Here is a 10717-nt window from a genome sequence, read left to right on the forward strand (position 1 = left end):
GGGTGGCCCAGGGAGCTGGTCCCGGTTCCGCTGTCACACGGGTGCGGGTCCTGGAGGATGGCAGGCCTGGCGGTGGCCCTGCCCTCCCTTCTGTCCTCAGCGATCAGGAGAGGGTGGGAGGGGCCCGCAGCCCATCGACAGAGCAGGTACCCCGCCTGGGCCACAGGTGACCCCTGGAAAGGCGTGGGATTCAACTCATGTACACACAGCCACCATGTGGGTGCGGCTTCTCCTGCGCCCCGGGGAGGGTCCTCGCACCCCGTGCCTGCCTCCGGGGCTGGACCCCCTTTACTGCTTCCTTCCCCACCCTCTGCTCGCCGCAGACCCGGGGGCCCTCAGAGCCTCGGCTGTCCCCTGAAAGACAGGAACGGGCTTTGGAGGTGCCTCACAGCATCACCGCCCAAGAGCCCAAGCGGCCGGGTCGCAGCCCAGCCCCGCGCCCGGCGCCAGCATCCCCTTCAGAGCAGGCGCGGCAATGCCGGTCATGACCACGAGGTGGCGCCAGGAAACCGCCTGAGACTCCCAACCCAGACCCCTCCGGGCCACATTTCTCTGCCTCCGAGTGGCCCGGTGCTGCAGGCCCAGGCCCCCCGCCGCCCTCCCGCCCCCTGCGTCCCCGGCCCGGGCCCTAGTTCACAGGGAGCAGTCCGGTAAGCAGCGGGCCGGGGAGCGGGGAGGGGAGGTGGTTCAGCCGAAATCCTCGTGGAAGGCGCCTGGGGACCGCTTCGGTGCAGAGGGACCTGACCTATGGGGACCCCAGCACATTATCCCGGGATCCGGGGCGCCCGTCAGGTGTGCAGCGTGCCCGCCTGCAGGGCCCATGGGGTGAACCTTGCTCCTCCTGGATTATAAGGGGAGGGGAGGGAATAGAACATGAAAGAGAAACAGGAGAAGACAGCCATTGGCAGAGCGCCTCCTGCGCCCAGCCCTGCCCGCGCCCAGCCCTGGGCCGGCCGTAGTCAGAATTTCTCGTCTCTACCAGATGCTCCCATCTCGTGCCATCCTCCACGCATAGAAGGACCCCATGCCTTGCCCAGGCTGCACAACAATCAGTGTGGGAGCTCACTGGCATTGGAGCTCATGTCTGCCACCCACCCGCACCCTCACCCCAACCCAGGCCTCCCAGCCACACTTGGGAGCCGCAACCCCACCTCCTCCGGCAGAGGTGCTCCTACTGTGCTTGGCCAGGACTCAGTCCAGGCACCTGGGACATGCCTAACCCGAGGTCCAAGCTCCTGCCCAACCCACCCCTTCCCCACACCCCACAGTCTGGAAAGACAGGGGCTTTGGGGCCCACAGACCTGGAATAAAGCTGGTTCTGCACCTACTGGCTGTGTGACCTCGGGCCAGTGGTCAAACCATTCTGGGCTCAAGTCCTCGTCTGTGAGATGGGAGTGCTCCTACCCGCCCTGCGAGTTGCCGTAACTATTAGGAACCACACGAAGAGAAACTTCCTTAGAAAGAAAATGCTTCCTTAGAAAGTAGGTGCTCGATGAACTCTGGCTACTGAGTGAGTAGTTAATGACTCCTGTGCTGGGCCAGGCCCTCTGTTGGGGTCCAAGAGACCCCAGAGATGAACGAGATCCGGCTGCTGCTGTCCAGGCATGACCGGCTGCCGGGAGAGGAACTCGTCACCCCCCACCCATGCCCCGCCCGGGGCCCAGAAGGAGAGGGAGCCGCACCAAGGCCTCACGCAGAGCAGCTGCTGCTGATGTGGAAGGCGCTGGCCGTCCAGCGTTCACAACGTGCCTGACTGTAAACGTGCTGCAGGCGGCAGCCGCCCAGCCACCTGTACTGAGCGCTTACTCCGCACCAGGCTCTCCAGCTACATTCACTCAACACATTTGTCCTGAGGACCTAGTGCAGGGGTGGGCAACCCCTGGCACGTGTGCCAAGCATGGCACGCCAGTAACTTTTGCTGGCACGCGAAACCCTCTCTTATAATCTTCCATTTACAATTTTTGTGAACATTTGAATGACTTAAATGTTAAATTACAAGGAACTGGCAAGACACTTGATGTTATGTTTGGTTACATAAAGGCTTTTGAAAAGAAACTGGAAGTCTTGAAGAGGGATGTGGATGGTGAGAGATTTAGATATTTCCCAAACCTCAAGAGGCACATCAAAGACCTCCCAAAAGATGGCAGAACAGACTGTCAAAGCCTTCAAAAGCTGTTTTTAAACATCATCGAGTCAACTATTGAGCAGTTCTTCTCAAGATTTGCGAAATTCAGAGAACTGGAAGAGACAGCAAAATTCATGAGGTTTCCAGACAGCATGAAACTGGAGGAACTAAACTTACAAATGTTTTCATGGATAGACATGGCTGACTTTGAAATGCAGTTGATTGAATTTCAGAGTAGCTCAATTTGGAAGCAGAAATTTATTGACCTTAAGTTGACTTGGAAAACATTGAAAAAAAGCGTTTAGAGACAGGAGTACCAGAGAGAAGTGTCGAAAACGAACTATTGATGACTTGGAATGCCATTCCAGAAAATTTTTGTTTAAAAAACTTTGCAACAGCGATACTCTCCATGTTTTCATCCACATACGTTTGTGAATCTTTGTTCTCAGTGATGAATTTTGTTAAGTCTCATAATAGGAGTAGCCTGACAGATGAAAGTAGTAGCTCGTGCATATCTCTGGAGGTCATGAAATATAAGCCTGATGTAAAATCTGTCATCAGTGATGCAGCAGCAAAAGTCCCACTGATAATATCAAACGGAGTCATAAAGTTTTCTGTCGGACTATCAGTGTACATGTATACATTAAAAAATAAATGTATTTTTCATCATCCTATACTGTGTTTTTGTCGCTCGAATGAATTTTATTATTTCTTCAAGGTTCTTCACATACGTACACCTTAAGAGTTACCAAGTAGGCATAACATGTTCTCAAAAAATTAGGGTTGGCACGCAGAAGAATTTTGAGTCAGAGATTTTGCTGGTTTTGGCACGCACTCACAAAAAGGTTGCCCACCCCTGGCCTAGTGGCTGCCAGGTGCTCTGCTAGGAGCTCCCCAAGGACTGTGCCGGCCCTCACGGAGGGGCAGTCCCGTGGGGAGCAGACGACGAAGTCATGATGCAGACACATTGTTTGGGGTGAGTGCCTCAAAGGGAAACCAATGTAGGGACTCACAACCAAGGAGGCTGTGCCAGGGGGCGGTGGGAGCATCAGCAACAAGAGGGGGTCATCAACAACAAACTCTTAAACAATAAGAACCCGTTAGAAGTCAGCCTGGCCCGGCCCGGTGGCTCAGGGGGTGAGCCTGGACCTTTGAGCCAGGAGGTCACGGTTCCATTCCCAGTCAGAGCACATGCCCGGGGTTGTGGGCTCGGTCCCCAGTAGGGGGCGTGCAGGAGGCAGCTGATCAATGAGTCCTCTCGTCATTGATGTGTCTATCTTTCTCTCCCTCTCCCTTCCTCTCTGAAATCGATAAAAATATTTTTTCAAACATGAAAGTCAGGCTGCTTTATATATATATATATATATTATTGATTTTTTTTACAGAGAAGAGGGAGAGGGATAGAAAGTCAGAAACATCGATGAGAGAGATCAATCAGCTGCCTCCTGCATGCCCCCCAGTGGGGACGTGCCTGCAACCAAGGTACATCAGGCTGCTTTTTATTACCACTATGTACCAGTGACTCTACACAATCCTCCCACCTCCCAAATTCTTCTATTGGTTTAAGACCTAAACAATTGTTTCAGTTACTGTTGACTTTTTTAAAAATATATTTTTATTGATCTCAGAGAGAAAGGGAGAGGAAGAGAGAGATAGAAGCATCAATGATGAGAGGGAATCATTGATCGGCTGCCCCCTGCACACCCCCTACTGGGGACCGAGCCCCCAACCCAGGCATGTGCCCTTGACCAGAATCGAACCTGGGACCCTTCAGTCCGCAGGCTGACACTCTATCCACTGAGCCAAACTGTCTAGGGCACTGTTGACTTTTCATATTATATGTGTCAGTCTCAAATTGGCACCTTTTCATTACGTATCCTCGAATAAGCACTGTATTCTACGTGGAAGTTAATTGGGAGGATTCCCAGTCATTGAGCCACTCCTCACAGTGCTCAGCTCGCCGAGCGCATGTGCATGCAGAACTGTGCGCACCTCGGGGGAAACCTGGGTCTCTAACCCTGTCCTCCTGCCCTTCCTTTACACCGTGGGTCTGAAGTAAACATTAGCAGCATAGTTCGATGTGACCCTGTGGAGCTTTTATTTGTTTAAAATTTTTCAACTGGAAAGATGTTTGAAAGCTGCTAGAATCAATCCCCAAGAAGCAGGCATGGACAGTTCTGTGATTTCTGGAATTGATTGTGAAATTCATTTTTTTCCTGAATTTCTGCTAAATGTATCCTTATGATTAAGGCTTACCTAACTATCTGTGCATCAATTGTTTCATGTGAGAAAAAAAAACATTTCCCCCCAAAATTAATAAAGAGGATTCTTTGGTCAAGTATGATCAAAGATAAATTAACAAATTTTCCTAAGCTATTTCTTAAACATAAATATTCGAAGTCAATTTTGATGAGGTCATTGACAAACCCGCAGAAGCCTGGAAAACAAATGGTGTAATGTTATTATCATTATTGCTATAGATGTGCATGTACATCTCCCTTTTTGCCAAAAGGAATGCATTAATATAATTTTAAAGTATTATTCCCTTTCTTTTTTTGTGCTATAATATTTTACTTTGTTTTTACTATGATGATGATACATATGACCTTTAATGAGAGAACATTTCATTGCATTTTTATTGGCTACTATTACTATTCATGGCATGATTATTATTGAAAATAATGTATAGAGGAGGGATTTTTTTTAAAAACTATCTGCTTGCCTGGCTGATGTGGCTCAGTTGTTTGAGCAGCTTCTCATGTACCCAGAGGTCAGAGTTTGATTCCCGATCAGGGCACACACCAGGTTGCGGGCTCGATCCCCAGTAGGGAGGGTGCAGGAGGCAGCCGATGGAACACCGATGTTTCTCTCTCCCTCTCCCGCCCTCTCTGTAAAAATCAATAAAAACATTAAAAACAACAACCACAACAATCACCTGCTCTGGGTGTGAGGCCTGCGGGCGTGCCACTGCAGGCGGTGAGGCTCCCTGAGTAAGGGGCATCCAGCCGAGGCCTGAAGGCTGAGCTGGGATTGCAGGAGAAGAGGCTCCAGGAAGAAAGGAGAGCACCGCAACCGAGGTGCGTGCCCTTGACCGGAATCGAACCCGGGACCTTCAGTCCTCAGGCCGACGCTCTGTCCACTGAGCAAACCGGCCAGGGCTGGAGTCTTCCTTTAAATGGCCTTGTGCCTGCTCAGCTACAAATAGGGGGTTCTCTTTCTAAAGAAGAAAATAATGGATAACGAGGGAGGGGCAGGTGACTCTGCTACACCGTATAAAGCATTTTGGTCTTTATCCTAAAAGCAACGGTTTTAAGAATAAGAATAGTGTGATCATGCCTCTGTTGTAAGATGACAGGACTGGCTGGGGCAAGCCCAGGTGGCTTCCTGGGGAGGCTCCAGCAGGGATCGGGCGCAGGGGCCTGGAGGTGGCGTGCATTGGAAGGACAGAGAGAGGAAGGCCTCAGAGACACAAGAGTGTCCGCTGGAGGGTGGAACACGCACTGAGATTGGCCAGAGTGGAAGAGGAGTCAGCGTGTGCTGACGTCATGAGTTCAGCCTCGGGCTTATGGTGTCCTAGGCGCCTGAAGACACCCAAATGGGGGCTCCTGGGTATGCAAATCCAGAGCACAGAGCGTGGTCCAGCGGGCAGAGAGGAGGGTGGGGCTCGAGGGAAGGAGATGGCGTTTAATGTCATGTGCCAGGTGGCCTGATAGCTCCTGCCGCACAGGCTGGGAAGAGAAGGTGAAGGAGACAGAAACCAAAGATCCGCTGAACAGGAGAGGCCCCTGGAGGCAAGGACGTGGAGCATTTGGAGGAGGGCTCCCTGGCCATGGCCGACCTGGCCTGATGCAGAGGCGGGAAAACGGGGAACATGAGGTCAGCAGTCCGCAGACGGGGCTTCTAGACTCGGCCCTGACACTTCCTTGTCTGGAATGCAATTCTTCAACGGGGTCAAGGCACCAAGCTCCTGTGCAGGCACTGTGGCTGCCTCTCCAACACGTTCCTCCTGACTCCCTCGCAGAACCCCAATTTCATTGGCGTAACTATGGCAAAGACTGCCAATTGCCCCAATATCCATTGTCCCTTTTCCATTGAAATGGAAATTTCAGATGGGCTAAAGACTACATTTCCCAGCATCCTTTGCAGTGAGCTGTGGCCATTGCACTGCAGAGAGTAGCCTTACAGGAAGAGAAAACCTGAGCTTAGGGAACCTAACTCTTTTCAAATGGGAACTAACCCAATCGGCTGTTTGATCTGGAGGAAGATCTATCTTCTGAGGCTGTTGGTACCCAACCACCCTGCGAGATGTGCAGAGCATGAGAGGCCCCGGAGAACTCATTTCTCCCCGCGTTGCACTAGTGATGGATTTTGAGGAGCAGTGATGTGATTGTGGCCACTGGGAAGAAAGAACTGTTGGCAGCTTCTGGGAAAGTTCTCTTCTGCACTGTGCGTTGTCATGTCTAGGCACGATGCTTGGCGACAGGCAGCCGTCTTGTGACCGGGAGGAAAAGCGTGGCTGCCCCTTGGCCACGGCAGGCGTGACGGCTGAGAGCAGCCTCGTCCTTGCTGGCGCTGCTGAGCCACTCCATTAGCCAGCAGCGGAGCCCCTTCGCCTCTGGCCACCTGGGCACAGGACAGCAGAAGGCCCCACCTGAGCCAGGCCTCGGGGTGAGGCACCCGGACTTCCCTCCTCTACGGCACCCCTTCCTCCTAGAAACCCGGTGAGGCCACCTGGTGCAGACGCCCAGTGGGAAGCACTTCCTCCTGAGACAGACTGGCTTACCCAGGGGCAAGGGCGGGACCATGGATGTGGATAAAGGAGCTTGCCCGCCTAACAGCAGAGGAGCTTACTGGGGTCCCTGCCAGCTCTGACTCTGGCTGTGCGGCGCCACCCCCTCCACCCGCAAGCTGCCCCTCCACCCGAGGGTGCGATCCTGCTGCGGGCGTGGTGGACGGGGGTGGGGGGGTAGCCCAGCGGGGAGCTGTTACTTGGGGGTGGGGTTACTAAGAGGGGAGTCCAGACCACCAGGGGGTGACTTGGGGGTTGGGTGGTGACCCCGAGGAGGAGCGAGGTCAGGTGATGACACACCCGGCGGCTTTGCAGGCGGCTGGGGCCGTGGTGGCAGATGGGGCGGCTCTGCCACAGCCCACGGGGCCGGCGGGGCGCACGTTTGAGCGGGGCTTTCCCGGGACACTGGCTCTCAACCCGACGTCATCCCAACGGGGGATTTCAGGCACCTGCACGAGCTGGGGAGGGACGGTATCTGGGGGAAAGGCGGGGATCTGATCACCCCCAGATCCTCAGTTAATTTCAAAGGCAACTGGTGAGCTCCTTGAGTGAGCAGATGAGAGAAACACCCACCACCCACTGCTGACGTGACATCCTGGAGGGGCAAGGGACACCGTGCACCGCCCGGCCCTGGCAGCCCTTCGGGCGGCACCCTCCGCCCACCCCTCTGCCCATCTCCGCCGTCACCCTCCCCGCCTTGTAGCCCAGTTATTCCCCGCCGCTCCCCCCCCCCCCACCACCACCACCACCAGGGACCAGAGAGGCCCAGGCCCACCAGGCAGATCCCACAGGGAGGGCTGGGGGGAGATGGGAGAGCGGCTGGCGGCTGGCATGTGGGCGAGGGCAGGGGTGTGGGCAGGGAGTGAGCCCGCGGTGAGACGGAGGCTGCCTGACCGCGGGGACGCCCCTGGAGAATTCCTCGCAGGAAACTCGCCATCAGAAACCTTATTTGGGCCAATTGTGAGTGCCAGGTGCTGGCTCAGGCGTTTCACCTGGATTTCCTCTTTTAAGCCTCCCAAGGGCCCAATGAGAGATATTAGCTCCCATTGGACGGCTGAGCAGGCCCCACAGCTCCAACGGCAAGTGGGGGGGGGGGGGGTGCTGGGGCCTCAGTCTCTGACGCTGTGTCTGCAGGTCCCAGCGCTCAGTGAGCCTCACTGTGAGCACAAGCCTCACAGACAGCATCTCTCTCTCTCTCCCTCTCTCTCTCATCCTCACCCAAGGAGAGAGGATATTGTTTTCATTGATTTTTTTTTTAGAGAGGGTGGAAGGGAAAGGGGAAGGGGGAGTGGGAGACAGAGAGAGGGAGGGAGAGAGAGAGAGAGAGAAATCGAAGTGACAGATACACCGTTTGGTTGCCTCCCACATGCACCCCAACCAGGGGTGGAGATCCGACCTGCAGCCCATGAGGTGCCCTTGACCGGGAATCGAACCCACAACCCTCCGGTGTGCAGGCCGACACTCTAACCACTGAGCCAGGCTGGCCAGGGCAGGATTCCTCTTCATCATCCCAAGCGCCCTTGCTGGATCTCATCAGAGGGCACCGCTACGCTACACGGCCTCCCCTCCACCCCCAGAAGTGGCCTCGATCTTTACTCAGGTAAAACCTTTGACGGTGAGGGGGGGCAGGGGGGGCCGCACAGGAGGCCCCAGCAGCCATGCGAACGAGCCACCGTGGCGATGGCTTCTCCGGCCCCACCAAGCCTCAGATGGCTGCAGCTGGCCAACATCTTCCCTGCAGTCTCACAGTGAACCCCAAGCTAGAACCCCCGGGCCCCTGCCCCCCACTCCCTGCGTGTTGGAGGAAGTTCTTACTCATCAGGAGATAAATGACACAGGTTCCTTTCAGGGCCAGCGGCTTGGCTGTGCGGCTGTGGCACCCGTGCCTCTCTGGGCACGTTCTCTCCAGCTCGGACCCGCTGGCCGCCACGTCCGTGCGCTCAGCAGCCCCATGACGGTCCTTCGGGGATGGGGACTTGGCAGGTCCTAGACCAGCGGTTCTCAACCTGTGGGTCGCGGCCCCTTTGGGGGCCAAACGACCCTTTCACAGGGGTCACCTAAGACCATCGGAAAACACATATATAATTACATATTGTTTTTGTGATTCATCACTATGCTTTAATTATGTCCAATTTGTAACAATGAAATTGGGGGTCACCACAACATGAGGAACTGTATTAAAGGGTCGTGGCATTAGGAAGGTTGAGAACCACTGTCCTACACAAATGTCTCAAAAATCCAACCTCCCACCAGGGTTCAGGCCTAGTCGCCTCTCCCTTCACTTTCTGAAACAGCCTTGGCACTGATTCTCCGCACTGACTTTGTCTGACAACAAAATCCCAAAATCCCAGTGGGTTACACGGGACAGAAGTACTTTTCTCGCACCAAGAAGGCCAGAGGCAGCAGTGCAGGGTCAGCATGAGCGGGGTGTGCCGCTGCCCCAGCAACCCGGCCTCTTTCCGTCTGCTCTGTGATGCGCGGCTTTCATTCCCAAGGCTTCCTCATGATCTAAAATAGCTGCTGTGTTCCCGTCATCCTGTCCCCTATCCCGCCTTCAGAAAGGAGTAACTGGAGAAAAGAAACAAACAAACCCTCCTTCCCTTTATTTATTTTTATTTTTTTTAATATATTTTATTGATTTTTTACAGAGAAGAAGGGAGAGAGATAGAGAGTTAGAAACATCGATGAGAGAGAAACATCGATCAGCTGCCTCCTGCACATCTCCTACTGGGGATGTGCCCGCAACCCAGGTACATGCCCTTGACCGGAATCAAACCTGGGACCTTTCAGTCCGCAGGCCAACGCTCCATCCACTGAGCCAAACCGGTTTCGGCCCCTCCTTCCCTTTAAAAACACTTTGTTAGCACTGGCTGGGCAGCTCGGTTGGTCGGAGTGTCCTTCTGATACACCAAGTTTGTAGCTTTGATCTCTTTTCAGGGCACATACAAAAATAAACCCATAATTACATAAATAAGTGGAACAGTAAATAGATGTATCTCGCTCTCACTCTCCCCCCTTTCCTCTCTCTGAAATCAACTAATAACATTTAAAAAAATAAAAACATGTTTATTTTGCACTGACCACATCTCATAAGAGAAATAAAGAAACACAGTCTCTTCTGAGGGTCACCATGTGCTCAGCTAAAAATAGAAGGTTAGCACTCGGGGAGAAGGCGACCAGGCCGGTGGACGACACCCTCCGCTGCTGCCCGTAACAGGGTGTTACTATCTCTTCTGTTTGTTTATTCTGCAGGATCAAGTAACATAAGCAGCTGAGCCCAGAGCGGACTCCGAGAAAGTTGGTGGCTGTGCCAGAAGCAGACGCTGCCCACCTTCTCCATTTATAAATATTTACAGTTACATCTTTTAAAATAACAAAGGAAGATGAGCCCATGTTTCAAGGGTGCAGTCCTTTTCCTGTTCAGTTCTTGGAATCAGGAAAAATTATTGCACCTTCTTTGCTTCAAACACAGAATAGAGGCTGTTTCCTCCCTTGTAAATGTGAGATTGTCATTGTTGGGTCATGGTCACGGGAAACAAAGATGAAATACGTTTGAGCTGATACGTTTTTTAAAAGTGACATAATAATAAAGAATTAAAGATTCACTTTAAGATTTATCCTTTAAGATATTCACAGAATGTTAACAGTGCGGGGAGTGCGCTGGCCTTCCCACCATGTGTGGGTCACTCCATATGTCTGTACCATTTGAACTTGAGCATAAGCATGGATTGACAGGTAAGTGAAAAAAAAAAAAAGACATTTAAAATAAGTAAAATATAGCTGATACTCTCCCTAAAAAAAAA

At 53.0% G+C, this 10717-nt stretch overlaps 1 long non-coding RNA gene across 1 annotated transcript; it reads left to right on the forward strand.

Annotated features, from left to right (window-relative positions):
- The first annotated feature begins 561 nt into the window (after positions 1-561).
- LOC308521821 lies at positions 562-10277 on the forward strand. The gene is made up of 3 exons (XR_013996194.1): positions 562-650; positions 8296-8514; positions 10167-10277. It is a non-coding gene; the product is annotated as an uncharacterized lncRNA (long non-coding RNA).
- Positions 10278-10717: the final 440 nt, after the last annotated feature.

Source organism: Myotis nattereri (assembly GCF_964212035.1).
Source record: "Myotis nattereri genome assembly, chromosome: 6".
Lineage (NCBI taxonomy): Eukaryota > Metazoa > Chordata > Mammalia > Chiroptera > Vespertilionidae > Myotis > Myotis nattereri.